Here is a 20621-nt window from a genome sequence, read left to right on the forward strand (position 1 = left end):
TCTTTCAAAACAATTGATCGCGTCATTGTTAATTTGGGGAATAAAAGTGGATTTGGGTTTAAAATTAGTTCCACCACTCATACCAATGTCAATGTCTGTGTTTATAAGGTTCAAATAGGGATCATCAATGAAATTCTCTGCATCACCCAATTCGTGTATCACATGTAATGTTTCTATGTCAGATACATTCAAATTAATTGGAGTTTGGTTAGAGTTGTTTGCTTGCCTGTTTTTGTGATTAGCAAACCATTTTTTTAATTTCAACTTTCTAGTAAAATTAAAAAGGTCAATTCTAGTTTCTGTATAATTAAATTTGGAGGATGGGCAAAATGACAGTCCTTTTGCTAGCACATCAAGTTCATCATCAGTCAATAAATAATTAGAGAGGTTTACCACAGTTTGATTCTTCATTTCTTTGATGCCTCTCTTCCCCTGGTCACCATTCCCACTGGGGTTCCTCCTGTGCTGTTTGTGGCGTAGTTCCTCCCTCTTCCTCCTCTGCCTCCTCGACCACGTCCTCTTATTGGGCTTTCGCTGTTGACTTGGAGATTCTGGGCTCTTCCTTTTGTCATTAGCGTAACTTCTTTTAAAAAACGTTCTTTTACTCCCTCTGACGTGGACGCCTCATTAGGGGTTGGATCTTGTGCAATATTCCCTGCCATCGAATTACTGCTCCCTTCCAATGCAGGTACATCTTCTGTGTTTGGAGGGGATGATATCACTTGTTTGCTTGGCTGTTGGGTATTTTTTCTCAAAACATCAAACTTTTTGCTGAATGTTAGGATCTGTCCATTCTTATAATCAGCCTCATCTCGTTCAAATTTAGATAATTTCTTCAGTTTAATTTCTTCCTCAATTTTCAACATTTTTTTAGTGATTTTGCTCATTTCCACATCAAACTCATCTGCAGTGTATAAGCCTTTTAATTTATCCATTAGTCCCTCGATTTCTTCATTTAATTTCATGCATTCTTTTTCGGCATATTTGATAAGTAGTTTCAGCATATTCCTGGAGCATTCTTCATTGTTTTGCATCCATTCCTCAATTAAATCTGGGTCAGGATTCTGGAAGGTGGGAATCGTATAAATACGTAGCCCTCGTGGTACTCGTCCGACATCCACATATTGTTGGAGGGCCATTGCTTCCCAGCCCTTAGCTTGCTCTCTCTTTAATGTTTTCCATAACGCATCCCATAGTTTGCGTTTTTCATCAATTGCAACAGTCACATTGCTTGTTGTTGCACCAGTACTGTCTGTGTCCACAGATCTCGTAAACAGCTTCGTTGCTGCCTCTCTCCGCTTACTGCTTCTTTCCGAAGCCATTATTACAGCGTTATTGCTTTGTACGTTTAACGTTTTCTTTACCGTTTTCTCGGCAGCGCGATGGTATTTCTCCTCGCCGCCAGTATTCCGTTTCCCCGTTTATTGTTTTATGAGTGCCTGCTAGGAAGCTCGAATCACTGCCCGAACACCCAGTGCTCCACAGACGCGGTGTTGACAAGCCCTCCGGCTTACCTTTTCCGCTCGTAGAGTCCGATGTCCGTGGCGTTTCACCTCGCTTTCACTTCTCCATTGCAGCACAGCGGGGCGGGCTCGGATTCAGTTTTCAAAATCCCAACATAGTTTTGGCAGAAAACCAAGCCACAATCACGGCGGGCAACACGGCAGGGAATGCCACTCCCAAAGAATCCAACAAAACCCAGTTTTAAAGGTTTTTTTGACTTGTTTTCAACTGGGTAATAATACTTGCCCACATGGGCTAAATATATGTGAAATATTATGATTAATGACTGGCTAAAATGTATTTTCAGGGCAACAAGAAAATGAATTTTGTTTACTCTGTGAAACTAAAAAACAGAAGTATTTTTACTATGTTTATTAAGTTGGAACCTTGCACCTTTAAATGTGTGTATTGCACTTTATTGAATCACCCTTGACAAAGCAGTGAGGTAACTGCGAAACGCGTCGGGTTTGCCCGAAAGCCTAAAATAAAGACCGTTTATGAAACGTGGCCATGGCACCAGTGGATTTATTTACTTTCCAAAAACTGGGTTTTGTTGGAATATATATATATATATATATTACCTACGGTTGCCAGTAGGCAGTTATATTTAGGACCTATTTTCCATTTCCATACAATTAAAAGAACATAGATATCTATGGCTGCGGTGGATCCACGCACCCGGAGCACACCCTTCCGATCGTCGCTGAATGCTAATTGGCTGTCAAGTGGTTGTCAACATTCGAAACCAGGAACTGTTGGCGGCCATTTTGTGCCTCAGTAGAAGCGAGGCTGAAGAAGTCAGAGGAACAAGTGTGCAAAACTTGTAAAGGGGGCAGGGTAGAAATATCCTGATCCTCTAGACCTGCATAGGGGGTCCCACAAGGACCCCCAGGGCCCAAAATTGTAATAAAAAAAGGGAAGTGCGCCCATGTTGCGCGGATGCTGCCGTAAAAAGAAATATATATATATAACGGGGCTTCTTTTATAATTAACCCCCTCGGGGGCCAAATCCCGGGGGCAAATTAAAAAAATGTATGGGGGGCCCAGAGGGGCCCCTCAGCCTCGGGGACTGCCACCCCCTGGGGCTATAAAGTAAATGGTTGGGGGGGGCTCAGAGACCCCCTGCAAAATGAGTGTTTGGGGGGCCTCAACGACCCCCCAAGCCCTGGGGAACACCACCCCCAGGGCTTTCTATATTGTGGGAGGGGGGCTGCGTGGCCCCCCTCCTGGAGCCCTCAAGGGCCCTGGGGATTGCCACCCCCCCATGGCCGGCTCCTGCTGTGTCCCGGGGTGCCCAACCCGGGACACTGCTGTTTGCTAAGAGAGGGCGGGAGTCTTGCGGTTCCCTCAAGAGAGAGCAGGGAAACCTGCTCTCTCTTTCAAAATCCCAACCATATTGCTGTTCTACACGGGGAGCTGCAAGTTAGCATCTCCCCATGTGGAAAAGCAATGCCGGCTCCTGAAGTACGCAAGGAGCCAGCTGGACCATGGGGGCATTGGGGCTCCCCCCACTGTTCCCAATGTTTTTTATAAGCCCCGGGGAATGGGGTCCTTAGGGATATTTGAAATTAGTGATAGAGGCTATTTTTTTTAATGGTAAAATTAGGAGTTGCGCACCCAGCGAGGCGAGGCGATCAGTGCGACCCCCTGGTGTGCACGCATTGGATGCATGACTCATAAGCTGTAGGGTGTGTGACTCCAACGCGTTTGGTGCACAACTTCTGAGCGTTCGGTGCACATGTTTTCTAGGTTTCTCAATTTGTGGACAAAATTCATTGGACCAGTTCCATTTCTGCCTCTGGCATATGTTAGAATAGACAAAGGCAGTTTAGGGGAAAAGTGACATCAATTCTGTAAAGGTTTCCTTTATAAGCATTTCCAGACCTACCCCAGTAAAAGTGTCTAGGTCATTGCTACCACAGTGCACAATTATGAGGTCAGGGTGTTGGAGATGCAAAAAGGATTTAACCAATGGCATCAATTGGAGCCACTTTAACCCTCTCTGTCCAATCCATTTAATGTCTACATTTGGTAAAGCTAGGTCTTTGTCCATGTTTCTGTTTTCTGCATACCTTTGGCTCCAGAAAATATAGCTGTGTCCCAAAATCCACACTCTAAGCATCTTGAAGGGAGGTCTGGATACACTCAGATGGTCTCTGTATGTCAAATGGCAGTTTAAGAAGTGAGATTTTTCTAAAATGGTGGATAAAATGAGTTTTCAAAAAAGAAAAGAAATGATTGAGTGTTTGAGATCATTTTAGTCTCAAAAGTAGAGTGCATGCTTCTGTTTTTTGAAAGCGTGTTTTTTATTGGTTTACAAAAAGTATTTCAAAGGAACATTACATAGGATACACTGATATTTTGAATAGTCAAGCACACTTGCTGTTTGAAATTGTAACATTGTGTGTTAACATTTTGACCTACGAGTTCAGTTAAGTGTTCCATGAACTGTTTTTATGGTAACAGGCAGTGAGCAGATTGGGGGCAGGGTTCAAATTTATGTCACTTGGAAAGGGCTGAAATGTGTAACCAATAGAAATGTGTGTTAGTTTTTGAATTATTGTAGGAAGCAATGTGATTTGATATTTACATGTATATGTGTGGAGAATAAGAGGGAAAGATTGCCATTCTTTAGGTTTTGCTAACAGATGCACAGAGCAGAGATTGTGTATAAGAAAATGTGGTGTGTAACTGACATACTTCTTAATCTACAAATCAATTTCAAAGGTAACATATTCTTTTGTGAGAGGTTGTATTTGGTATATTTGTTTTTAATAAGATTAATGTGTTTCTCTTGGTAAACTGCAGGGAGTAGTGTTGCATGTCTAGATTCAGTTTGTGAGACTGTGTATTAAAATATGTGGAATGTGTGCAGTCATGTTTCCTGTTCCAGACTACTAAAAGTTTTTGGTAAAGTGCAAGGGGTACTGTTATTGGCCTAGAATCACACTGTGTGTCAGTGTGCATTTGGGAAAATTGTGAGAGAAGCATTTGGTTGCTTGATGTGTTTGTAGACACATAAGTGCTTAAAAACTTTTTTTGATGTTAAGTTTTGATAGAATTACAAAATAGTCATTGCTTAAGTATTTGGAAAATGAGTTAGGCTTCAACATTGAAATGCAGCGATGAAATATGTGAAATGTGTGTTGACACTTGTTTTTGTAGATCAGTAAATGTATTTTGATAAAGTCTAAGAGATAGTCTTGGTTGTCTTGAGTCACACTGTGTCTCTATGTAATTTTAGGAAATGTTGTGAGAGAAGCCTGTGCGTATTTCATGTGTTTGCAGTTCAAGTACTGGTTGAAAACGTATGCTGTTGCTAAGTTTTGGTAGAAATTCAAAGCAGTCATAGTTTATGTATTTTAAAATGTGTCAGGCTTGTACTCTCAAATGTAGTAATGAAATATTTGGAATGTGTGCAGTCATCTTAACTCTTGTAGACTAGTGAATAGTGTTGCTTCTGTAGAATCACACTGTGAGTGTGTGTTCATTTGTAATGCATTGTGAGACCAGCATTTGGTATGTGTGGTTGTAGTAATCCTTTCAGGAAAGTACAAGGGATACTGTTATTTGTCTAGAATCATACTTTGAGTCAGTGTGCATTTTGGAAAATTGAGAGAGAATCATTTGCTTGCTTGATGTGTTTGCAGACACATACATACATGTATTCATGCAGTGAGCCAGGCTTTAGGGCACACAGTGCTTCAAACTCCTAAGGACTATGCATGGAGTGATCTAAGCACCTTCACACTTGTATTTCAGGCCTACAATTCCCCAGTTAGTATCCATACACTCCAGGAAACACCCTGTGACTGCTCTTGTAAACCCATAGTGACTATTTCAGTAGCATGTAGTAATCCTTTCAGTAAAGTGCAAGGGATACTGTTATTTGTCTAGAATCACACTGTGAGTCAGTGTGCATTTGCGAAAATTGAGAGATAATTATTTTTCTTGCTTGATGTGTTTGCAGACACATAAGTAGATGTACTCATGCAGTGAACCAGGCTTTAGGGCGCACAGTGCTTCAAATTCCTAAGGACTATGCATGTAGTGATCTAAGCACCTTCACACTTGTATTTCAGGCCTACAATTCCTCAGTTACTATCCATACACTCCAGGAAACACCCTGTGACTGCTCTTGCAAACCCATAGTGACTCTTTTAGTAGCATGTAGTAATCCTTCCAGTAAAGTGCAAGGGATACTGTTATTTGTCTAGAATCACACTGTGAGTCAGTGTGCATTTGGGAAAATTGAGAAAGAATCATTTGCTTGCTTGATGTGTTTGCAGACACATAAGTACATGTACTCATGCAGAGAGCCAGGCTTTAAGGCACGCAGTGCTTCAAACTCCTAAGGACTACGCATGTAGTAATATAAGCACCTTCGCATTTGTATTTCAGGCCTGTAATTCCTGAATTAGTATTCATACACTCCAGGAAACATCCTGTGACTGCTCTTGCAAACCCATAGTGACTCTTTCAGTAGCATGTGGTAATCCTTTCAATAAAGTGCAAGGGATACTGTTATTTGTCTAGAATCACACTGTGAGTCAGTGTGCATTTGGGAAAATTGAGAGAGAATCATTTGCTTGTTTGATGTGTTTGTAGACACATAAGTACATGTAGTCATGCAGTGAGCCAGGCTTTAGGGCACACAGTGCTTCAAACTCCTAAGGACTATGCATGTAGTGATCTAAGCACCTTCACACTTGTATTTCAGGCCTACAAATCCCCAGTTAGTATCCATACACTCCAGGAAACACTCTGTGACTGCTCTTGCAAACCCATAGTGACTCTTTCAGTAGCATGTAGTAATCCTTTCAGTAAAGTGCAAGGGGTACTGTTATTGGCCTAGAATCACACTGTGAGTCAGTGTGCATTTGGGAACATTGTGAGATAAGCATTTGGTTGCTTGATGTGTTTGCAGACACATAAGTGCTTAAAAACTTTTTTTGATGTTAAGTTTTGATAGAATTGCAAAATAGTCATTGCTTAAATATTTGGAGAATGAGTTAGGCTTTAACATTGAAATGCAGTGATGAAATATGTGAAATGTGTGTTGACACTTGTTTTTGTAGATCAGTAAATGTATTTTGATAAAGTCTAAGAGATAGTCTTGGTTGTCTTGAATCACACTGTGTCTCTATGTAAGTTTGGGAACTGTTGTGAGAGAAGCCTGTGCGTATTTCATGTGTTTGCAGTTCTAGTACTGGTTGAAAATGTATGCTGTTGCTAAGTTTTGGTAGAAATTCAAAGCAGTCATTGTTTATGTATTTTAAAATGTGTCAGGCTTGTACTCTCAAATGTAGTAATGAAATATTTGAAATGTGTGCAGTCATCTTAACTCTTGTAGACTAATGAATAGTGTTGCTTCTGTAGAATCACGCTGAGTGTTTGTGTTAATTTGTAATGCATTGTGAGAGCAGCATTTGGTATGTGTGGTTGTAGTAATCCTTTCAGGAAAGTTCAAGGGATACTGTTATGTGTCTAGAATCACACTGTGAGTCAGTGTGCATTTGGTAAAATTGAGAGAGAATCATTTGCTTGCTTGATGTGTTTGCAGACACATAAGTACATGTACTCATGCAGTAAGCCAGGCTTTCAGGCAAGCAGTGCTTCAAACTCCTATGGACTATGCATGGAGTGATCTAAGCACCTTCACACTTGTATTTCAGGCCTACAATTCCCCAGTTTGTACCCATACACTCCAGGAAACACCCTGTGACTGCTCTTACAAACCCATAGTGACTCTTTTAGTAGCATGTAGTAATCCTTCCAGTAAAGTGCAAGGGATACTGTTATTTGTCTAGAATCACACTGTGAGTCAGTGTGCATTTGGGAAAATTGAGAAAGAATCATTTGCTTGCTTGATGTGTTTGCAGACACATAAGTACATGTACTCATGCAGAGAGCCAGGCTTTAAGGCACGCAGTGCTTCAAACTTCTAAGGACTACGCATGTAGTAATATAAGCACCTTCGCATTTGTATTTCAGGCCTGTAATTCCTGGGTTAGTATTCATACACTCCAGGAAACATGCTGTGACTGCTCTTGCAAACCCATAGTGACTCTTTCAGTAGCATGTGGTAATCCTGTCAATAAAGTGCAAGGGATACTGTTATTTGTCTAGAATCACACTGTGAGTCAGTGTGGATTTGGTAAAATTGAGAGAGAATCATTTGCTTACTTGATCTGTTTGCAGACACATAAGTACATGTACTCATGCAGTAAGCCAGGCTTTAGGGCAAGCAGTGCTTCAAACTCCTAAGGACTATGCATGGAGTGATCTAAGCACCTTCACAATTGTATTTCAGGCCTACAATTCCCCAGTTGTACCCATACACTCCAGGAAACACCCTGTGACTGCTCTTGCAAACCTATAGTGACTATTTCAGTAACATGTAGTAATCCTTTCAGTAAAGTGCAAGGGATACTGTTATTTGTCTAGAATCACACTGTGAGTCAGTGTGCATTTGATGAAATTGAGAGAGAATCATTTGCTTGCTTGATGTGTTTGCAGACACATAATTACATGTAGTCATGCAGTGAGCCAGGCTTTAGGACGTGCAGTGCTTCAAATTGCAATGTCTAAGCACCTTCACACTTTTGTTACAGGCCTACAATTCCCCAGTCAGTATCCATGCACTCCAACAAACACCCTATGAGTGGTCTTATAATGTTGTATTGACTCTTCCAGTAGCATGTAGTAATTATTTTAGTAAAGTAAAACTGAATCAAGCAAGGCTTTAGGGTATGGAATGCTTCAAACTCCTATGCAATATACATGTAGTGCTGTAACAACCTTTACACTTGTATTTAAGATCTACAATTTCTTTGTCAGTATTTATATAAAATGTGTTTGTATAGTAATAGAAAAGTATAATTTACAAATGTATTAATATACATTAATTTATGATTACTTTTTTATAGATACTGTTTATCATCATTGAGATAAAGTTATCATGCCGGACAAAGTAAAAAAAAGAAAAGGACAGAAAAAGGATACTTACTTGAAGACAACTCAACCACAAGTATTGGATGACCAACATAATGTGGCTAAAAAGAGAAACATTTCTGGTAAAACCACAAAGGACTTTATTAAAGATATTACTAGACTCAGAAAGAATACTGAAAATGTTGAAAGCAATGAAAATGTTCCAAGCACAGAAAAAAGTGCAAAGAATAGGAAAGGAAAAAAGGTACTATGCAGACAAAGGATACAACTTATAGCAAAAGAAGAGAAAATCAATATAAATAAATCCGTAAAAAAATATTTTATAATAGAGTTTTACATAATGTGCTGAAAGATATTGAGAAATATAAAAAGAGAGCAGTTTTATAAAAAGAAGAAGCATATTGAATCTTTTGTTGAAAAGGCTTTTTAAGTAAAGAGGAAATTATGTATTTTTGTTTTAAACAGAAATCAATCACTAGATAAACCAATCCAGTTAATGAAGGCCAAAGTAAGAGGAAAACAGTAATTAACTGAACTAATTTTTGTAATTTCTTTAGGGGAATGGAAACAGTTCAAGTTCTGAGCCTTTCTTTAATGAAGAGAGTTATTTTCAGGCCAATGATTTGTTGCATGCAGTTGACACCAGTTGTGGAGCTTATGAGGTTAGAAATGGTTGTCCAATTGAGAAAGAGAAAATAGTTCAGAGAAATGCAGAAGAAGTGATAGCTGATGAAGTTCTAGGCAGACATCCTAAAGACCCTGTGTACTTTTTGGATTGTAGTAGTATTTGCAGTGTACAACAAGAATCTATTGATCAAAAGATTAAGATATTGCAAGGCCTAGACCCTTGTAGAGTAAGAAAAAATACTGGTTTGCATGGTCATTATCTGGCTTGTATTTCTAGGAAAGTTTGTTAAAGTGTTTTTCACCATTTCAGGATGTTGGCAGTACATCATACTCAAATGCGGAAGTTAGTCAGGAGATTGTATTATGCAAAAAGCCCAGCACTAAAATTAAATGAGTTGAACAGTGCCCTTTTGCGTGGGTCAGTTTCAGATGTGAAGAATATTTGTGATGCCATTGAGTTTTGTTACTTTGGTCCTGAACAAGAGAATAAAGAAACTCAGACATTAATAGAAGAAAATGTTATAGAGAATGTTGAACATAGTTGTACAAAACATTTTGAAAGTGAAATTACAAAGTTTAAGGTGATTTCAGGTGAAAGGCCACATTTTTCTTGTATTTGTTGTCAGCGAACTCACTATAAAAATCAGACTAGGAGTGTTGATCTGTATTTAAAAAGTGAAAAAGAAAATAATGATAGGTGGAAAGAATTTGCAACTTATTTGTTAGTAGAGAACTGTTTTGATTTGGGTTCTTCTCAACGTATTTGTAAATATTGTTATAATAAATTAGATGAGAATAAAATGCCCACTGGACCTGTGCATAATAATTTAGAGATAGTTGCTATTCCTCCAGAATATATAGATTTAAACACCTATGAGTCTATTCTAATTCAATGTGTGCACCCGTTTCAGGCTATTGTTCGTATGGAGCATAAAGCAGGTAAATTGCCTCCTTCAGATTTACAAACAGGACTAAAAGGAAGAGTTATGTATTTTCTGTTAGATTTAAAGAAAAATATTGAAACTATTGATGTGGAGAGTGTAGAAAGTGAACCACTAGTTATTCTTGTTAATGGTGTGCCGACTAAGAATATGGAAATCTAGCAGGAGTTAGTGGATGTTAGGAAAGTACAGAAGGAAACTTTGTATTTGATAAAAACCAATACATACTATAAAAAGGTTTGCATGGGAAAATAAGAAATACTTTTAGCAGAAGATACTGAAACGTCAAGCGGACAAATTGAAAAAGTGGACATGTTAAGATGTGAGGAAATCTATTAACATTACAGTGTGCATTCACTTTATTCAAAAGAAGTGATGGGGTACACTATTGAGTTGTTCCAAATGAAAAAAGCAAAAGGAAGTCCCATGAATGTATGGGAAGAGAGCTTGGAAGTTCGTTGTTTTCCCCAGTTTTTCCCAACCGGAAAAGGAGGACGATATGATGAATGTCCTGTGTAGATTTGTGCATCTAAATATCAGACAACAAGATTATATGCAGAAGATCAAAGATTTCGACAATGTGTGCCTTATATATTTCATCTTTTGTTTGAAAGTGACTTGTCTGGACTTTCATATGCAGTCAATCACATTTTAAAAACTTGAATACATCTGCAAAATGTATCTGCAAAGGATTTTATGGATAAAGTGCACCAAAGAGATGATCATTTAGAATCTCAGCTGATTAATCTGATGGCATGTCAGCGTGGGACTAATGAATATTGGTACTGTCGTCATGGAGAACTGAAATGTATGCTACGGAACTTAAGAACTCCTACATGGTTCAGTACCCTAAGCTGTGCTGAGTACGCTTGGGATGATTTACTTGAATTTCTTCGAGAGGCAAATTCCAATATAAAAAATATTGAATACATGACACCTGGGGAATTGTGCTCTTTGGATCCTGTTAATGTATGCAGGTATTTCAATCATAGATTTGAAGCTATGATGTCTTTTATCTGTATTAAAAAAAATCTTCCTCTTGGAGAAGTTGTGGATTTCTTTTGGAGAAAGAAGTATCAAGCAAGAAGTGCTCCTCATATACATAGGCTGTTATGGATCAAGGACGCCCCCAAATTTGAAACAGATGCAGATGGTACTGTTTTGGCTTTTATTGAATAATATGCCACATGTGCTGTACCCAAAAGCACAGAAGAAAACAACTTAAGAGAACAAGTCTTATGATTCGAAAGCCACCGATGTGGAAAATACTGTCAACGTAAGTACAAGTCTAAGGATAAGTTCTACACCAAATGTCGTTTTGCATTTCGACATCCTGTAATACCCAAAGGAAGAGTGAACAGTTTTATGTCATCTTTGGGACATACCATCACAAGAAAGTCTCCAAAAAATACCTACAACTTAAGAAGAAGCGAAACGTCAAAATACATAAATGACTGCAATCCAGTTATTCTGTCCATGTGGGATGTTAACATGGAAATTCAATACGTTGCAGACAATTCCATTGCTGTTGCTCGATATGTAACGTCCTACATTACAAAATCAGAAAAGACGGAATTGAAAGAAATGTGGGAAGAGATTTCTCACAAGAAGACTCTAAGTAAGAAATTATACAGTTTCAGTTTGAAAATGTTATCGCATCGAGCAATTGGAGCATATGAATGCTCAGATCGCGTATCATCCGCAAGTCTTTAAATCTAGAAGAATTATTTGGGTGAGTCTAGGTCTTGCAGCAATGCGAAATAGGGTACTGAAAACTGTTCAAGAAACAGAATATTTAGCAGAAAAAGATCCAGAAAGTACTGATATTTTAAAAACTAATATGTTGGACACATTTTACCCAAACAGAAGTCATCCTGAGAACATGTGTCTCTATGAAGTGCTGCAAAACTACACTTTTAAAAGGAATATTACAGAGAACATCAATGATGAAAAATATGGAGTCCTTGGTAACGAAGGATGTCTAGTGAAACAAATGAAAGGAAATTTGATTAATCACAGGAAGCTGAGTTGCGACAATGCTGATAAAAGGGAATTTTACTATTTAGCTCTTTTGCAACTGTTCAAACCGTGACGTTCAGAACTGGAATTACTTGAAGATTTCCAGAGCTATGAAGATTCCTTCAATGCTTGTAAAGATAGCATAGAATGCAGTGCTTTTGCAAATTATGTGAAAATTTTAAACGATGAATTGATCAAAAAGCTACAATTGCAGCTGAGATTGCTAGAGACAGTTCTCAAGACAGTCAAAGTTCTGCTGCTCTGAGTCAGGATCCACTAGGATAACCAATTATTGAAAATGAAGCAGCCATCGCCATGAATGAGGTGGAAACAGCAATGCATCAAGCTCAAGAAGATATAATGGACTTAGATAACTTGGAAGAACAATTAAACGTTGAAAAGAAAGAAATATATCAGCAAGTGAGACAACAGATTGACCATGGATTTCTTCATTGAAAGAAAGAATGCACATGTACAACATTTCAACCTATTCGAATGTATGTGAGTGGACAAGCTGGAACAGGAAAAAGTTTCTTAATTAAAGTAATCACCAGTTATCTACAGAAAACAACTGAGTCACATTTGTCTTGTGTTGTAACTGCTCCAACTGGGTTGGCTGCACACAACATTAAAGGATTAATATTACATTGTTTACTTATGCTACCTGTGGAGCATGAAAACAAATTGAAATATCACAAGCTTTCTGGAGAAGCTTGTTGTGAAGTTTCAAGAGTGCTGAAAAAAATGAAACTTCTGATTACTGATGAGATAAGCATGGTGTCAAACTTAATGCTTGCTTTTGTGCATTTAAGAATGCAGCAAATTCTTAAAACAGAGTATGATGTGTTATTTGGAGGAAAACATGTCATAGTTTTCGGAGATCTTCTGCAACTTACTCCCAGAAAAGGACAACCAGTATTTAAAACACTTGCACATGAAGACACCAGAAAGTTTCTCGGTAGTGTTGGAAACGTGAACATTTGGTCATATTTTGAATACAAAGAACTCATTACAAATATGCGACAGGCACTGGAAGCAAGATGGCGGCTGCTATTGCAGCCGAGTGAGGAACTGTGGCGTCCTGCCCGAGGTCTGACCGGATCACTGCTTGAAGCTGCTGCTGCTTTGAGCTGAGCCCTTTCGGAGCCTCTTCGCCCTGCCGCCGGGTCGCTTCTGCAGCACCTGTTTGGGGATTGTTTAACTCCGTGTGCTCTGTACGGTACTTTGGGCGGTGGAGCACCGCGGTCAGCTGAACGGCCTTCGGCGCTGTGGAGCCGTGGAGCCGTGGAGAGCCGCGGAGAGTTGGTGAGAGGTGGGGTAAACGGTGAAAGCTGTAGGAGCTGTAGAGAGCCGCCGGCCATAGCGGCGAGAGTGAAAGCTGCGGAGAGTCCCATTCCGGGGCAGAGGCGGAGGTGAAAAGCGGAGAGTGGAGGTGTATGAAGGCTCGAAAACGCTGAAGACGTCGGTCTGCTGGAGTTTGCCTCCTGGAGCTGCAAGATTGTAACGGGGGTGCGGAGAGTCTTTTCGTTGGCAGAAGTTGTAGCAGCTGCATGAAGTACAAGACGGAGACGCCGGGATACATTGTTACAAACACTTAGGCGATATCGCTACTTGAGCAGGATTGTTCTTACTCTCCGCATTGAAGGCATACCGGTTCAGGACCTTTCTAGTGGCAGTAAGTAGCTTCAACAAAACTCAAGTAATTTACTGTTACTGTTCATTCCTTTGCTTGTCTGTTTATCAGTGTTGCCTGATACTGCCATAAACTGCTATATACCGCCATATATTTAGACAGCGTTCTAAGCAACAAGCAGGCAGCAACAAACTTAAAACCCTTAAAGCCTCAAAGCTTGTCAAAATAGCAATTTACAACAACTTCACTCTGGTTGCTGGTATCAGTATAAGGACATCTGATACAGCTATTTACCTGCCAGCTACTAACTTCTTTAGTACTGTCATTGGATCATTAATTAAGCGACAATTATGGCGCCTAAAGGCAGAGGGACAAAAAAAGCAGTAATTATTTTAGCCAATGCCGCTAACACTACGTCCAGTACTGCAGAAAACACTGTAATAGCGCCAACGATAGAGCCTAATTCGCTTAATAGAGATATTTCTGAGACCCGAGCTCGTCAGCAGAATGGGGGCATTAAGGAGCCAGTAATACCCGATTTATTCAGGAAGAAAAATGTATCTGCTTCATCTAAGAATAGTACTCAGACGCCTGGTGGTCACATCCAAGGAAGCGCGCAAGGAGCTGTTACTGATCTGCTTGGTGCTACTCCTAAGAACCATGGCGCAATTCTTTCAGTTCAGACCCCCTTAAACCTGATTTCGTCCACAGCTGGAGACGGAGTTGGAGGGTCCCCCTCCCTCGAAAAAGGCAGCGACGATGACTTAGCTGAGCTCTGTCAAGCAGTGGAGGAAGTCAGGGTCTCGCCGCGGGTGAATGATCAACCTTCAAATTATGCTGAATCTATTGAATCAGGGGGTCAATTTTACTCCATGTCCGATGTGTCGGTAACATCTGATGGGGAACTTGATGAGGAGTTGATTAACGAAGGTCATCTGTTTGTAAAAGACTGGGCTGAAGACTGTAATCAAACTTACGAGGAAGAACTTCTTGGCTCCGACTTCCTGGCGAACGAAGGAGCTCGTAATACAGTTCGCAGGGTTATAGAGGTACAAAACCCCCTCACAGGTGAAAACTTAGGTTTAATAGACCAACCGCAGTGGGAAGGGGCCGGAGCGGCATCAGAAACCCAGGCTGAACTCCCAGAACTATTGGAGGGAGATGAGGAGATTACATTAAAATCTATCTATAAGTTGCAGACCTCCATGTATAGATTAATCATGGCTCATAGAGAGGAGACCAAGGCAGAAGGGCTCCGCACCCAAGGAGCTGTTCGTAAATTGCAGAATATTGTTTGACGCCTAGCTAAATCCATCAATGAAACCAATTTGAGAGTACGGGAGACTGAAGCTCGGATTTCTGCTGTGGAAGATGAACTCTCTACACAAAAAACGTCAATTAAGGACTTGGGGAGTACTAGACAAGACATCGATTGGAAGCTGACCGATCTGGAGAATCGCGCATGGCGTAACAACTTACGCATATTGGGGGTAGCTGAACAATCAGAGGGAAGAGATATCCGTCGCTTTGTTGTGGAGATGCTCTCGGATGCTTTTCCAGATCTCAAAAGATGGGACTGGGATAAAGAAATTATAAGAACTCATCGCTTTCCCTTTAACCAAAAACGCGATCGGGGGGGGAAACAAGAACCCAAGAGCTATCCTCATATGCTTACAGAACTACTTACTTCATGAGATCTTGTATATCTTGGCTAGACCCTCAAAGACTAGAAAGGGCTTAGGGCATGAGTTTTTTGTACGACCTGATTTTTGCCCGGTAACAGTGCAGCAACGCTGGAGGCTTAAACAGCTAATGGCACCAATTCAGTCTAAGGGGGGGCAAGTCTTTCTACTAAACCCTGCAAAACTTAAGGTTGTGCATAAGGGGAAAACTATTTTTTTTGTATCCGAGGTCAAAGCACAGCAATTCTTAGATGTAATATAGCAGAGATTGGATAAGGATTATACACTTTCTCTACGCTCTTAATGGTTTGCCCCTTTTCTTTCTGTTTTCTCTTTTTCTTTCCTCTTTTGCTGGGGGTAAGGTACTGTTTGGGTCTGGTCGGCCCGGGCAGAATCACATAGTTCATACTCACTTTCCATCAATAAGGGCAATTGCCCTTAAGCTTCCGATGGGGGGGTTTCAGGAAGAGGGTGGGTTGAGGGGGTTGCTGGGGGGGGGTGTGGGTGGGAGAGGGCTCTTTTTTGGGTGCAAGAAAGTACAGCTGAAGGATGCTTTGTTCTCATGTGGCTGGTGCCAATTTTGGGAATTTTTTGTTATTGCAAGCTTAATTGCAGAACTGTACTAATACAAGAAAATGGTTAAATTGACGATCTGCTCCATTAATGTTTGTGGTTTAAATGATAAAATAAAAAGGGGTATAATGGCTCAGATGTTAAAAACTATGCGGACAGATTTAATCTGTATACAGGAGACCCATGTCTCTTGGGCAAATAGAGGATGGCTTAAGGATCTTGGATTGGAGGTTGTGGGGTGCTCTCGTCAAAGTTCCACAATAAGAGGGGTGGCCATTTTAAAGAGGTTTGGACTAGGTGAAGTCAAAAGAATTAAAGAAGATCCACTGGGACGATGGGTCATTGCTGAGCTTAAACTTTGGGGGATCAATCATTACTATTTGTTCGGTTTATGCCTCCACTGTTGACGACCCCACAGTATTACATCAAGTAAGTGTGGAGTTAGCTTTATGGTCACCTTGTTTAATATTATGCGGGGACTTTAACTTGCATTTGGATGAAACATTTGATATTTGCGGAAATACTCCATATCCAGGGAGAAAGAAGAATGTATTTAAAGCAGTTAAGGGGATTGTTCAAGAACATAGATTGATAGATGTGGGGTATAAAAAAGGGGGGGAACTTTTGGCTGTACTTTTTTCTCTGCCCCCCATCAAAGACACTTTAGGCTGGATTACTTCTTCATTGCTAAGACTTTACATAACGATCTTGCCCAAATGGAATATGGGGTGTTACCAAAAATTATATCGGACCATAACCCCATCACTCTTAGCTTTGACTTAAACATTCCAACCACCCCCCCCCCCCGCCGTGGTCTTTTGACTCGACTTGACCTGTTCGACTTATCCCACGTTGAGTATATGAATACTTGGATTCCTGAGTTCTTTTCTAATAACAAGGGATCCGCTTCTGCAGAGGTAGTTTTGGTTACATTTAAGTGTGGGGTTCGAGGAGAAACTTTGAGCTATTCAATAAGAAAACAGAGGGAGACTAGAAAGAAAGAGGAAGCAGAAATTAATAATTTAAGACTGTTGGAGATTCGGCTTATGCAGGCTTGTAACAAGGGACTAGCCACAGATACTATTACTAAGGAGCTACTGGCTCTTAAGGTCAAGATTCATCAAAGATTTGCTTTCAAGTTTGCTCAGCAAATTGCTGCTTTCCAAACGGAGGTTTACGAAGTAGGAGAAAATTCAGGAAAACATTTGGCCAAGAGGGCAAGGCAGAAAGCGGTGTTTGCTAGCATCGATAAAATTAATATTACTGCAGGGGCGACTGTTAACAAAACTGTTGATATACTTAAAGTGTTTTGTGACTTCTATTCCAAACTATACGCTGAGGATGTGGTGGGAGATCGCTCAGACCAGATAAATCAACTCACCGAATCTGTTCTGAATGATATTCTACCTACACAGGAGAGCGAGAAGCTGGACCTGCCAATTACTTGGGAGGAGATTGAGCTGTCACTACTGTCCTTAGCATCTGGAAAAGCTGCAGGCCCTGACGCTATTCCCTTGGAGTTTTTTAAGCATATTCGTGGTATTTTAAGATTAGAACTGGTGGATTTATGCTTAAGAGCCCAACAAGGTATCGCCCCTCAATCATGGCATGATTCTATAATAACTGTATTTCTTAAAAAGGGCAAACCCCACTTGTTACCATCATCCTTTCGTCCCATTTCACTTATAAATGCCGACAGTAAAATTTTCTCTAAAATTCTTGCCTCACGATTATCCAATATTATTTCTCTGCTAGTTTCTAAATATCAACATGGTTTCATTCCTGCCCGTGACACTGCGGATCATATCCGACGGGTGATCACGTTTCTTGATTGGTCCCAGGCAACTCGGTCTAATGTTGGACTTGTATTTTTAGATGCTGAAAAAACCTTTGACCGGGTTGCCTGGGGCTATCTGTGGGACGTGTTAGCCAGGAAGGGACTAGGTCCAGGTTTTCTAAAGGCACTTAAAACTATGTATACTGCTCCAAAAGCTTGTATCCAAATTAATGGTCAAGTTTGCCCTTTTTTTTCAATCACCAGGGGCACACGTCAGGATGTCCCTGTTCGCCTTTACTTTTTGCACTTTATAGTGACCCTTTAATTAACCGCTTTATTTTGGAACAAAAGATTAGACCCATTTATTTGGCTAATACCAACTACCGAGCATTGGCTTACGCGGATGATATTGTGATAACTACCACCGACGTCCAGACAGCTCTTCCGGCAATTAATGATCTTGCTAAACAATTCGGATCATTCTCTGGTTATAAACTTAACCTGGAGAAAACGCAGATCCTTTGCTCTTTGGATAATCCACCTCCCAATATTTCCACTATCCCAGAGGTTACATATTTAGGAATTAAGATTTCTTTGCTCATAGAGAAAATACCGGAACTTAATATGAACCCAGTGATAGCACAAATTAATACTATGTTACAGCGTTTAGATCATTTACACCTATCATTGTATGGTAGACTCAACATCTTAAAAATGCTGATCCTACCAAAAGTGCTGTATATGTACCGTACTATACCAATGGAATTTCACTCTCTCTGTTTTAAAAATTTAGAAAGGACTACCTCCCGGTTTTTGTGGGGCTATAAACGTCATCGCAAAGCCCTCAAGAAAATGATACTTAGTAATGAGTGTGGGGGCTGGAATGTGCCTTATTTCTTATTTTATTATTTAGCTGCTACACTACAATTTATTAGCCCTCTTATAATGGGAGATAGAGTAAATATACCCATTTGTCAAACGCCAACGATATTCAAAATGATTATGGGTGAGAAAGTGAAAGGTAGTTTTCTTAAGGTTGTTGAGCCTACTTACCATAAAAAACAAAGTATAAGACGTTGAAGGCAGCTTTCGGAGCCTGGCAAAAAGTTCGAAAGCATTTGGGCCTATCCAAATTAAATTTTTATACCCCCTTAGCTTCGTCTGGTCTTTTGCCAGCTATTTTCTGTGACTTAACGACTTATAGGTGGGAGCAGAAAGGACTACGATATTTGGGTGATTTATTTTTTAATGGCCAAATTTTTTCATTTCAGGATTTAGAGAACAACTTCTCTTTGGCAAGAAATTATTTTTTTAAATTTCTTCAGCTCCGAAGCTTCTTACAGGGTTACTTATCCACCACCTCAGCTAGAATGATAAAAATTCCTTTATAAGAAAAAAGCCTGTATAGGTTCTCTTTACAATGCCAGTCAAAGTGGGCTAATAAATTAGGTATCCCTGGTATTGATGTTTTGTTTTCTATTAAGTGTGCTTCAGACTGTTTGATTACAGGGATGAAGAAATCTCAGCATTTTTTGTGTATACATAACCTTTATTATACTCCAAGTAAGGTTGCTAAGTGGAGTACGACTACTGGAACGAATTGCAGTCGCTGTGGGTTATATGCAGCTGACGAGTTCCACATGTTTTTTTCTAGCCCCAAAATTAGGGTGTTTTTTCAACAAATTGAAAGTTTTCTTTCTGTCATTCTTAAATGTGATACTACGGTAACCACGGAGATGGTGTTATTGGGTATTGAGCATACTCCCTCTAGATTAAAGCCAGTATCTTATTTCTTATTTATATGTATGGCGGTGGTCAGAGCCTGTATTACTAGGGAGTGGATTAATCCAGATCCTCCTTCATTTTTGACTTGGCGTGAAAAACTATTGTATAATATCGAGTCCGCTATTTATAAGTTAAAAGGGATTAAAAGAAGAGCTTTGGGGGAGAAAATTTGGGCACCTATTGCTGACTGGATTTAATCATATTGCTTGAATTTTCTTTAGTTTTGTATGCTGTATGTATTTAAGTTGGATTTCTTTCTATTCTTGTATTGCTGTATTTCCTTGCAAGAAAACAATAAAATCATTAAAAAAAAAAAAAAAAATATGCGACAGGCAAATGATGTTGAATACGGAACTATTCTTGAAGATATAAGAATTGGACTACTGACAGTACATGGGAAGCAAGATTTGAAGAGTCGATTACTTTTCAATTTGTTTCCAAATGAAGATATAGTTCCTGAGAAAATATACATGAAAATTGCAGAAAATAAATCTGTAATTTGCCTAATGCCAACAGTGCGTGAATGTTGTATATTCAACTTTTGAAACTGGAAAATTAAGAAATAATAAAAATGGAAGCCATCGATAAAATAGAGCATGAAGGAATCACTATTACTTTAACAGAAAAATTGAAGACAAAATTGGATTCTTTAGAAAAATCAATATCCAAAACTGTCGAGTTATTTTAAGGCGTAATTTGGACGTAGAAAAAAGTTTAGGTAATGGAGCAATGGTTAAAGTTTTTTTTTTTTAATACATTTTCTGTTGTCCTCATATATGCCACCAGTAGATATTTGCTCTAAATAGGCGTTCTTCAGGCCACTAACACAAACCTTCCTTTCCAACCCTATGAAGATTGCCCAGAGGTAGGGTTGTTACCCGTCCAACTCCCTCTCATGATGATTCTTGCTACTTAGGGAGGACAGGACCACATAACCTCTGGCATAATCATTGGACTATTATTTTTTTTTTTATTTCTCACACCAGGTATTTAAGGCAGACCATAGATTAACAGACTTCTCCCCTCCACATAGTGTATCAAATCTACTCACCGCCATGATGTTTTTAAGGCAATCAGCACATTTTGGAGGTAGTTCTGACTTCCACTCTTTACAGATCTCTCTTCTG

Source organism: Lissotriton vulgaris, chromosome 11 (assembly GCF_964263255.1).
Source record: "Lissotriton vulgaris chromosome 11, aLisVul1.2, whole genome shotgun sequence".
NCBI lineage: Eukaryota > Metazoa > Chordata > Amphibia > Caudata > Salamandridae > Lissotriton > Lissotriton vulgaris.